Raw genomic sequence first — 11,666 nt, forward strand, 5'->3', positions numbered from 1 at the left:
GGGGTACATGGTACCCCAATACTTATTCACATAGGGTGGGGGACCAGGATCTGGGGGGGATGAGAGAGCGCCCCCCCTCCTGAACCGTACCAGGCCACATGCCCTCAACATTGGGGGGGTGCATTGGGGTCCCCCAAAGCACCTTGTCTCCATGTTGATGAGGACAAGGGCCTCATCCCCACAACCCTGGCTGGTGGTTGTGGGGGTCTGCAGGCAGGGGGCTTATCGGAATCCGGAAGCCCCCTTTAACAAGGGGACCCCCAGATCTCAGCCTACCCCCCTGTGTGAAATGGTAAGGGGGTACCATTTTATGGCCTTCAAAACTGTGATAGGTAGTAAGGAGTGAAATCAAAAATTTACGCCCTTAGAAGTCCTGAAAGTGCTTGGTTTTTGGGGTCCTGTACGCGTCTAGCCTCCCAAAAAGTCTCACACATGTGTTATCCCCATATTCAGCAGAAGCAGCATAATGTATTTTGGGGTGTAATTCCACATATAACCATGGCATGTGTGAGCAATGTGTAAGCAATATATCATTTAGTGACAACTTTAAAAAAAAAAAAATTAAATTTTTCAATCACTTGACAAAAAAATGTAATAGTCACTGGGCTCAACATGCCTCTCAGTAATTTCCTTGGGGTGTCTGCTTTCTAAAATGGGGTAATCTGGGGGAGGGGGGTTGTACTGCCCTGCCATTTTAGCACCTCAAGAAATGATATAGGCAGTCATAAACGAAAAGCTGTGTAAATTCCAGAAAATGTAGACGCTATAACTTTTGCGCAAACCAATAAATATACGCTTATTGACATTTTTTTTTTTTTTACCAAAGACATGTGGCTGAATACATTTTGGCCTAAATGTATGACTAAAATTTCGTTTATTGTATTTTTTTTATAACAAAAAGTAGAAACTATATATATATATTTTTTTTTTTTCTGTCTTTTTCCATTCATGACGCAAAAAAAATAAAAATCACAGGGGCAATCAAATACCATCAAAAGAAAGCTCTATTTGTGGTGGAAAGGGACGCAAATTTCGTTTACCAGTTAAAGCAGCGCAGTGCCAAATTGTAAAAAGTGCTCTGGTCATTGAGCAGCCAAACCTTCCGGGCAGAAGTGGTTAAGAAGACAGCTCTGGTAAGGTGAAAATAGGCAATCCTCTTTGCAAAAATACTACCAGTCAGTGGCGGCCCATCCCTCCGCCCAGGCAGTCACAAATATATATATATATTTTTTTAAACATGGTCCTTTAAAAAAAAAAAAAGTTCTAAAGTGCACTGTGTTCGGGCGCCGAACACAGTGCACTATGGGAAGTGCCACGTCTATGCAATCATGATATTGCAGACGAGGCGCTTAATCGACAGGGTTTGGAGGTGCTTTGTGGCACAGTCCATTGCGCCGAACAGCTAGTGTGAACTTCTGGTGGGCTACGAAAAGATGGCATTCCGAAAGAATGCTGGATGCAGGACAGGCCAGTAGCTCAAATGCATACAGTGCAAGCTCTGGCCAGTGATCCATCCTCAAGACCCAGTAAGCCAGAGGATTTTCGGTGGGAAAGGTGTCCAAGTCTGACCTTGCCCCTAGGTATTCCTGCACCATTTAAATCAGATGCTGGTGATGGTTGCTGGAACCGATCATACCTGGGGCTGCAGACTAAAAAATTGTCTGAACGCATCGGTCAGATGGCCACCTTCTCCACCGCTCCTTCTGACCGAAGCCTCAGCAACACGTTGTCCAGGACCAGGAGTTTGTAACCTACCAGTCTTTGGAAGTGTTGCACAGACCTTTCTGCAAGACCTCCCAGAGATGTCTCATTCTCTGCTCCCTCTGCAATGGCAAGATAAGGTTCGCAACTTTACCCTTGTACCGTGGATCAAGGAGAGTAGCCAGCCAGTAATGGTCCCTCTCCTTGATCCGAAGAATACGAGGATCCTTCCGCAGGCTTTGCAGGATCAGGGAGGCCATGCAGCGTAGGTTAGAAACGTTCAGTTCCACCTGGTGGGCATGTCACATATTAGGCGGTTCTTGGGCAGGTTCAACTCCTTTTGGAGCTCAGCCAGCCAAGCACTAGCATTAAATGATCGGTGGAAATGCACAAGACTTTCCTGGCCTGCCTCAGGACATCCTGTAAGCCTGGGTACCTGCCCAAGAACCGCTGCACCACCAGGTTAAGGACATGAGCCACACAGGGCACATTGGTCAGTTGTCCCTGTCGGAGGGCGGAGAGGAGGTTGGTGCCATTGTCGCAAACCACCATTCCTGGCTTAAGCTGGCATGGCGTCAACCACCTCTCAGCCTGACCCTGCAGAGCTGACAAAATATCTGCCCTAGTGTGGCTCCTGTTCCCCAAACAAACCAGCGCAAGCACGGCATGGCATCTTTTTGCCTGCGTATTTGTGTAGCTCCTTGAACACCTACGGGGCACCGCTGGTTCCAAGGACATAGCACTGAAAGAGGCCATGGAGGAAGAAGAAGAGAAGGGGGTGGAGGAGAGAGGTATGTCACAAACAGTAGTAGCATTTTGGAGGCTTGGTGGCGGAACAACCTCCAACACTACTGCACCTTGTCCTGCATCCTTCCCAGCTGCCAGAAGAGTGACCCAATGGGCCGTGAAAGATAGGTAACATCCCTGTCCATGCCTGCTGGACCATGAGTCAGCGGTAATATGTACCTTACCGCTAACCGCCCTCTCCAGCGAGGCAAGGACATTGCCTTCCACATGCCGGTAGAGAGCTGGAATCGCCTTCCGTGAGAAAAAGTGGCGTTTGAGGACCTGCCACTGAGGAACCGCACATTGCACAAACTCACGGAAGGGGGCCGAGTCTACCAACTGAAAAGGCAGCAGTTGAAGTGCTAGCAATTTAGCCAAGCTAGCATTCAACCGCTGGGCATGTGGATGGCTGGGAATGAACTTCTTTCGACGGTCCAGCAGCTGGGGCAGGGAAATTTGCCTGCTACAATCGGACTTGGGTGTTCTGCTAGCAGAGTCTCTGGTACTTGGGTGTGACACACCTAATTCTACACCTTCACTCCTCTCAATGCAGGTTTCAGAGAGGACTAAAGGTCTAGTGGGGTTGGAGATCCCAGCTGATGAAGAGCAAGGAGAGGTCCGCTTTGTTCTTTGGTGTGGGTCTTTAAGGTACGCTTGCCAACAAGCTGCAAGGCAGGTTAGCATACGTCTGGTCAAGCATGTGGTGCCCAAGCAGCTGATGTTTTGGCAACGCAAAATACGCTTGACACATACGTTGCAAATAGCAGCAGTGCGATCTGATGCACTCTTCTCAAAAAAGGCCCACACCAAAGAACTGCTGTGCCTCCTCCTCCTCCTCCTCTCTCCTATCAGGCACCCACTTGGAGTCAGTGACCTCATCATCCCCTCCCTCTTCATCACTGGAGCAAAGCTGGCAGTATGCTGCAGCTGGTGGAACTGACTGCCAGATTGCTGTCCTTCTTGAGCATCCACTCTCTCTGCGCTCACGCTACTGCATTCCTGTAGCTGGGTATCATCATCAGAGCCTTCAAAACACTGGGAATCCTCCTGGAGCATGCACCCAACACTGTGCTCAAACAGTTCAGGGGACTCCTCAGGAGGACATAGTAGGTCTAGGGAAGGAGTGACTGATGATGACATTGAGACAAGGGAAGAGGATGCGTTGGCAGCTACTTTGCTAGTACCCTGAGCCTGGGTGAGAGAGGATGAGCAGGATGAAAAGCGCTTGGTCATCTACTCTACCAAGTCTTCGGCATGATGCGGCTCAACACGTCCAGCTTGATATAAATACAAAGAATTACCGCTCTGAGGTAATGACTTCTCCCAAAACAGCTGTCTCCACAATCCCACAGGATGCTGGCTCTGTTTGCAACAGGAACTGAAGTAGAAAAGATGTAGCTGGATAGCCGCACTCCGAATTATTCAACTTTATTTCAAAAATGTAATTAAAATCATAGCATCTAGGCTGGTAAACAGACTAACTGCACAGCCGCTGACATGTTTCACACCGAACACGGTGCTTAATCATAGCTAATGAGCATAATATACATACAGAGCTATATACACACACTCAAGCAATTAGACAAATGAATATAATATGTGTATAACAATATAGCAATTAAAGAAACACCTGTGAACATCCAAAGTCTGAAGATTAACATTTAAATGGATGAAAGGAAAAAGCCTTTTTCACCTAAAACACCAAAACCAAGCTGACACATTGAAAGCATACATAATAGTAATAAATGAATGACATGATAAATCTTATCCTTAGGTGAAGAGGTATAGGGGTAACCTGAAAAAAAAAAAAAATGACATAAGTAAAAACATTTTTATGTAAAAAACTATATTTTCACACGCATCGGCAGACACACAAAAAAAGGAGAAAGAAACAAACTCTCAATGTGTGTGCATGCCGATGCATGGGGCTCATTAAATATCAAAACCACCAGAGAAAAACACACAAAAAATATTCCCTAAAAATATTCCCTAAAAATGACACATCCCAAAAAAGGTTTCATAATAGAAAGATTGCAAATATCTCATTATTGGATATGTCTATTTAGGTCTTCTCCTATGATACAATGCATAGATATATCTTGGTATAATGATATTCGCATTGAATTTGCCTTTGGTTTTAGAACATTCTAAATCGATCGCTTATTTGGTCTATTCCTATATTTACTTTTATTTTTTATATCTATGCATTTTATATCTATCCACTAACTCCTGCAGATGGCTGTATTAGAGAACACCAGCAATAAAGGGTAGATACAGGTGTATACTGTGCTCTGTTGGAGGCACACAACACCCACTAACTTTAGCAGATGCCTTTATTATAGAACACCAGCAATAAAGGGTAGATACAGGTGTATACTGTGCTGGAGGCACACAACACCCACTAACTACTGCAGATGCCTGTATGAGAGAACACCAGCAATAAAGGGTAGATACAGGTGTATATTGTGCTGTGCTGGAGACACACAACACCCACTAACTACTGCAGATGCCTGTATGAGAGAACACCAGCAATAAAGGGTAGATACAGGTGTATACTGTGCTGGAGGCACACAATACCCACTAACTACTGCAGATGCCTGTATGAGAGAACACCAGTAATAAAGGGTAGATACAGGTGTATACTGTGCTGTGCTGGAGGCACACAACACCCACTAACTACTGCAGATGCCTGTATGAGAGAACACCAGCAATAAAGGGTAGATACAGGTGTATATTGTGCTGTGCTGTAGGCACACAACACCCACTAACTACTGCAGATACCTGTATGAGAGAATACCAGCAATAAAGGGTAGGTACAGGTGTATACTGTGCTGGAGGCATACAACACACACTAACTCCTGCAGATGGCTGTATTAGAGAACACCAGCAATAAAGGGTAGATACAGGTGCATACTGTGCGGTGCTGGAGGCACACAACACTCACTAACTCCTGTAGATGCCTTTATTATAGAACACCAGCAATAAAGGGTAGATACAGGTGTATACTGTGCTGGAGGAACACAACACCCACTAACTCCTGCAGATGACTGTATTACAGAACACCAGCAATAAAGGGTAGATACAGGTGTATACTGTGCTGGAGGCACACAACACCCACTAACTACTGCAGATGCCTGTATGAGAGAACACCAGCAATAAAGGGTAGATACAGGTGTATATTGTGCTGTGCTGGAGACACACAACACCCACTAACTACTGCAGATGCCTGTATGAGAGAACACCAGCAATAAAGGGTAGATACAGGTGTATACTGTGCTGGAGGCACACAATACCCACTAACTACTGCAGATGCCTGTATGAGAGAACACCAGTAATAAAGGGTAGATACAGGTGTATACTGTGCTGTGCTGGAGGCACACAACACCCACTAACTACTGCAGATGCCTGTATGAGAGAACACCAGCAATAAAGGGTAGATACAGGTGTATATTGTGCTGTGCTGTAGGCACACAACACCCACTAACTACTGCAGATACCTGTATGAGAGAATACCAGCAATAAAGGGTAGGTACAGGTGTATACTGTGCTGGAGGCATACAACACACACTAACTCCTGCAGATGGCTGTATTAGAGAACACCAGCAATAAAGGGTAGATACAGGTGCATACTGTGCGGTGCTGGAGGCACACAACACTCACTAACTCCTGTAGATGCCTTTATTATAGAACACCAGCAATAAAGGGTAGATACAGGTGTATACTGTGCTGGAGGAACACAACACCCACTAACTCCTGCAGATGACTGTATTACAGAACACCAGCAATAAAGGGTAGATACAGGTGTATACTGTACTGTGCTGGAGGAACACAACACCCGCTAACTCCTGCAGATGCCTTTATTATAGAACACCTGCAATAACGGGTAGATACAGGTGTATACTGTGCTGTGCTGGAGGCACACAACACCCATTAAATCTTGCAGATGCCTTTATTATAGAACACCAGCAATAAAGGGTAGATACAGGTGTAAACTGTGCTGGAGGCACACAACACTGACTAACGCCTGCAGATGACTGCATTAGAAAACACCAGCAATAAAGGCTAGATACAGGTGTATACTGCACTGGAGGCACACAACACCCACTAACTCCTGCAGATGGCTGTATTAGAGAACAACAGCAATAAAGGGTAGATACAAGTGTATATTGTGCTGTGCTGGAGGCACACAACACCCACTATCTCCTGCAGATGACTGTATTAGAGAACAACAGCAATAAAGGGTAGATACAGGTGTATACTGCGCTGGAGGCACACAACACCCACTAACTCCTGCAGATGGCTGTAACAGAGAACAACAGCAATAAAGGGTAGATACAGGTGTATACTGTACTGTGCTGGAGGAACACAACACCCACTAACTCCTGCAGATGCCTTTATTATAGAACACCTGCAATAAAGGGTAGATACAGGTGTATAGTGTGCTGGAGGCACACAACACCCAATAACACCTGCAGATGGCTGTATTAGAGAACACCAGCAATAATGGGTAGATACAGGTGTATACTGTGCTGTGCTGGAGGCACACAACACTCACTAACTCTTGCAGATGCCATTATTATAGAACACCAGCAATAAAGGATAGATACAGGTGTATACTGTGCTGGAGGCACACAACACTCACTAACTCCTGCAGATGACTGTTTTAGAAAACACCAGCAATAAAGGCTAGATACAGGTGTATACTGCGCTGGAGGCACACAACACCCACTAACTCCTGCAGATGACTGTTTTAGAAAACACCAGCAATAAAGGCTAGATACAGGTGTATACTGCGCTGGAGGCACACAACACCCACTAACTCCTGCAGATGGCTGTATTAGAGAACAACAGAAATAAAGGGTAGATACAGATGTATACTGCGCTGGAGGCACACAACACCCACTAACTCCTGCAGATGGCTGTATTAGAGAACAACAGCAATAAAGGGTAGATACAGGTGTATACTGCGCTGGAGGCACACGACACCCACTAACTCCTGCAGATGGCTGTATTAGAGAACAACAGCAATAAAGGGTAGATACAGATGAATACTGCGCTGGAGGCACACAACCCCCACTAACTCCTGCAGATGGCTGTATTAGAGAACAACAGCAATAAAGGGTAGACACAGGTGTAAACTGTGCTGGAGGCACACAACACCCACTAACTCCTGCAGATGCCTGAGAAAAGAACACACTGTCCCTGTCTATGCTGCTCTTTCCCTGCACGCCAGAAAACACTACACAAGGCCGCCGCGCTGGCGGCCTTATATAGTGTGGGTTGTGTACTAAACCCCCTGAGCTATAATTAGCCATAGGCATCCTGTCTGTGGCCAATTATGGCTCTCCTCGCTGCCGGCGCTGTGATTGGCCAAGCATGCGGGGTCATAGTGCATGCTTGGCCAATCATGAGCCAGAAATGCACTGCGATAGCTCAGTGCATTGTGGGCCGTGAGCACCACACGAATTTGGCGCGAAAGGCCCACAGAGTTCTGGTTTCGCCGATCGGACGAACAGCCAGTGTTCGAATCGAACAACTCGTACACCAAGCTCATCCCTAGTGTAAACACACAAATCCCTGTGCTGTCAGAGGAGAGGAGCCATATCGTTTGTTCCTACTAAGCAGGAAAAACTATATGTCTCCTCTCCTAGTCACTCCCATCCCCCCACAGTTAGAATCACTCCCTAGGACACACAGTTAACCCCTTTATCACACCCTAGTGACATTTGCAGAGTAATCAGTGCATTTTTATAGCACTTATCGCTGTATAATTGTCAATGGTCCCAAAATAGTGTCAAAAGTGTCCGATCTGTCAGCCATAATGTCGCAGTCTGGATAAAAATTGCAGATTGAAATGAATGAGCAGCGCTTCCAAAAGAGATTCGGAAGTGCCGCAACATGAGTGAATTTAACCCATTCTTCAGCTGCTAGCGGGGGGTAAAAGCATCCACTAGTGGTCAAAAAGCGCCATCTAAACAGCGCTAAAGTGTTGCTAAAACCAACGGCGCTTTAGCGCTAACACATGGTGTGAAAGGGGTCTTAGAAACCATCTGGTATATCTTCATTGAGGGTGGGATGTTTATACTGCCATAGATTGGCTCCAGGAAAGGAAAATTACAGTAAGGCCTCTTTCACACTGACGTCCCGTTCAGGCCCGCCTGTCAGTTTTTCAGGTGGACCTGAACGGGTGCTCCATAGAGGTCTATGGAGCGTCGGATGTCAGCGGTGACATGTCTGCTGACATCCGACCCGCTCCGATCCGAAAAAGTGTAACGGAGGAAAAAGCTATTTTTCCATCCGTCTGCGGATCGGATCGGGTGACGACGGGCACTGTGGTCCGTCGTCATCCGATCTCCCATAGGGGAGAGCGGCGCTGTGACAGGTCCGTCCCTGCGCAGTGTGCAGAGACGGAGCTGTCATCTCCCTGCTCAGCGGGGATCGGCGGAGTGATCCCCGCTGAGCAAACGGACATCCACGGGGCGGATCAGAACTGATCCGCCCCGTGTGAAAGGACCCATAGTATGATACAATTTTCCGTTTTCCTGGTGGCTCCATGGCAGCATACCTGTGATAAATAACTAGCTCACAGGGGTGGGTTTAATGCTTTAATGACAAAAATGTAATCAGATACAGACATAGCAGCACAAAGTGCTCTTCTCCCGAACTTTACTGTCGTAAGAGCTCCGGGATCAACACGATAATGTTTAAGGAACGTGTGTCGAGAAGACAAAGTGGCGGCCCTGCATACTGTTTCCAAAGAAACATTTGCCCTCGTTGCCCAGGAAAATGATACTGCTCTTGTTGAATGAGCATTCACCTGATCCGGAGGTTTCAAGTTTTTCACCCTGTAAGCTTTCTGAATTAGCTTGACAACCAAGGATGCCAAGTTTCTGGTGGAAGCTTCCTTTCCTCTATTCTTGCCCCATGGGATGATGAATACTGTATTTATCGGGGTATAACACGCACCGGCGTATAACACGCACCCCAAGTTTAGGAGGGCATTTTAAGGAAAAAAGTTTTAGAAGGGAAGTTTAAGGGAAAAAAAACTTACATTTAAATGCCCGTCAATGCAGCCTTATCAGTGTGCATCTGCAGCCTTGTCCATCATTGCAGAATGATCAGTGTCATTTGCAGCTTGCCCAGCATCATTTGCAGCTTGCCCAGCGTTGTTTGCAGCCTTGCAGAGTGTCATTTGCAGCTTGCCAGTGTCATTTGCAGCTTGCCCAGCACCGTTTGCAGCCTTGCCAGTGTCATTTGCAGCTTGCCCAGCGCCGTTTGCAGCCTTGCAGAGTGTCATTTGCAGCTTGCCAGTGTCATTTGCAGCTTGCCCATGTTTAAATTTCCCGCCGCAGAGACAGACCGAGCGAGCGCGGCTGAAAAAGACAGAGCCGACTGCTCGGCTCCACTCGTAGTCCCGCCTCCCTGCTGTTTCTGGAGCGAGCCCTGCCGAAAAAGACCGAGCCGACTGTACTGTGTATTCGGCTTGGCTCCGCTGGCAGTCCCGCCCAGTATGGGCGGGACTGCAAGCTGAGCCGAGCCGAGCCGAGCAGTTGGCTCTGTCTTGTTCGGTGGCCCCTCAACAAACTCAACCCCTGCTCCCATCACTCCTATCTAATTACATTCAGAGATACTAAGCATTCCTCCCCTTCATGCAGAAGAGGACCCGGTGTTCTCTCACGAAAAACTGTCCGGAAGCTAGAGCTACTCCAATCTAGGCCAGAAGGCCAGGGACCTGACCCTCTGGGGTCAGACCGCCTTGCAGCACCCACCCTCACCAGGAGCACCCTTCCAGACGGCTCAGACTCAGGCCCCGCTGACGCCAGTATAGATGTCCAGATGCTGACCCCTACCAAAACTGCCCTTCCAGGTGCAATGACACCATTGGATTTGCATCTGCCCTCCCCACACTCAGGAGTGACGTCAATGCCTCCTCTTGCAACTGATTAGAACAGATACTACACTTGATCTTAGCCAAAAGGCTAAGAAGCACTGAGCCTGTACCACACTTCACCAGCACAGAGCGATATGTCACCTCACTCCTAGTGACATTTCGAGACTTCCTCCCAGACACGAGGAAGTTGTAGGAAGTTTTATTGCTACAGGACGACACCTCTGCCACCGATCACTTTTATTTTTTTTAAAATAACAAATATGTCATATTTACCTGCTCTGTGTAATGGTTTTACACAGAGCAGACCTGATCCTCCTCTTATTTGGTCCCCATGCCAGTGCTCCTGACCCACCCTCCTGCCAAGTGTCCCAATAGCAAGCAGCTTCTTATGAAGGCACCCAAGCCACTACTCTGTGTGTCCATTTACACATGGAGCGTGGCTCATCCCCGCTCTTTCCTCATTGGCTCACTGGCTGTGATTGACAGAAATAGGAGGCAATGGCTCCTGCTGCTGTCTCAGCCAATGAGGAGGAAGAGACCTAGGAGAGCTGTTGCTCTCATGCACATCGCTGGACTAAGATGGGGCTCAGGTAAGTATTAGGAGGAGCTGCTGCACATATAACATTTTTTACCTTCATGCATAGAATGCATAAAGGTAAAAAACCTGGAGCCTTTAACTACTTTAAGGGTGGAACCACTGGCAAACATTTTTTTTTTTTTTTTTTAACAGGCAGCGGTTTGATTGAAAAATGAATAGATTCCTTCATCCACACAAGGGAGGTGGATGGAAAAATCCTCCCTATTGTGCCACTGTATTCTGATAGTGGGATTCCTCTGCTGTCAGAATACATTGATCATCTGCTGCCGCTGGCTGATCTAGAAGTGTTTTTCAACGTTCCCGTTCAACCAGGGGCGGACTGACCATTCAGCCACTCGGGCACTGCCCGAGGGCCCCGGGCCACTAGGGGGCCCCATCAGAGTTGCCAGCCTCAGTAAAATCAGTGAGAGTATGTAAAAATCTGTGTTTTTTTTACATCTGTCTCTGAAATGTCCCTTTTGGTCTAAAAATCCAGAGATTATAGCTGCCCCTTTGTACCTCTCCAGTACCTTCCAGCCAATAGAAACATATCTGTGTATACTGTGTGTACATGTATGTGTATACTGTGTGTGTGTGTTTGTGTATACTGTGTGGCCCCATAATCTCTGATTGCCTCAGGGCCCTATAATCTCCTATTGCCTGGGGGCCCCATGAGTTGTCAGTCCGCCCCTGCGTTCAACAGAAGTAGAT

General features: G+C 47.1%; 1 pseudogene; it reads right to left on the reverse strand.

The window, feature by feature from the left end:
* Positions 1-10,367: 10,367 nt before the first annotated feature.
* Positions 10,368-10,478, reverse strand: LOC143979968 (U2 spliceosomal RNA; annotated as a pseudogene).
* Between the last annotated feature and the right edge of the window lie 1,188 nt (positions 10,479-11,666).

The sequence above is a fragment of the Lithobates pipiens genome, unplaced genomic scaffold (assembly GCF_037356315.1).
Source record: "Lithobates pipiens isolate NorthernLeopardFrog02 unplaced genomic scaffold, aLitPip1_a1.2 Scaffold_13, whole genome shotgun sequence".
NCBI lineage: Eukaryota > Metazoa > Chordata > Amphibia > Anura > Ranidae > Lithobates > Lithobates pipiens.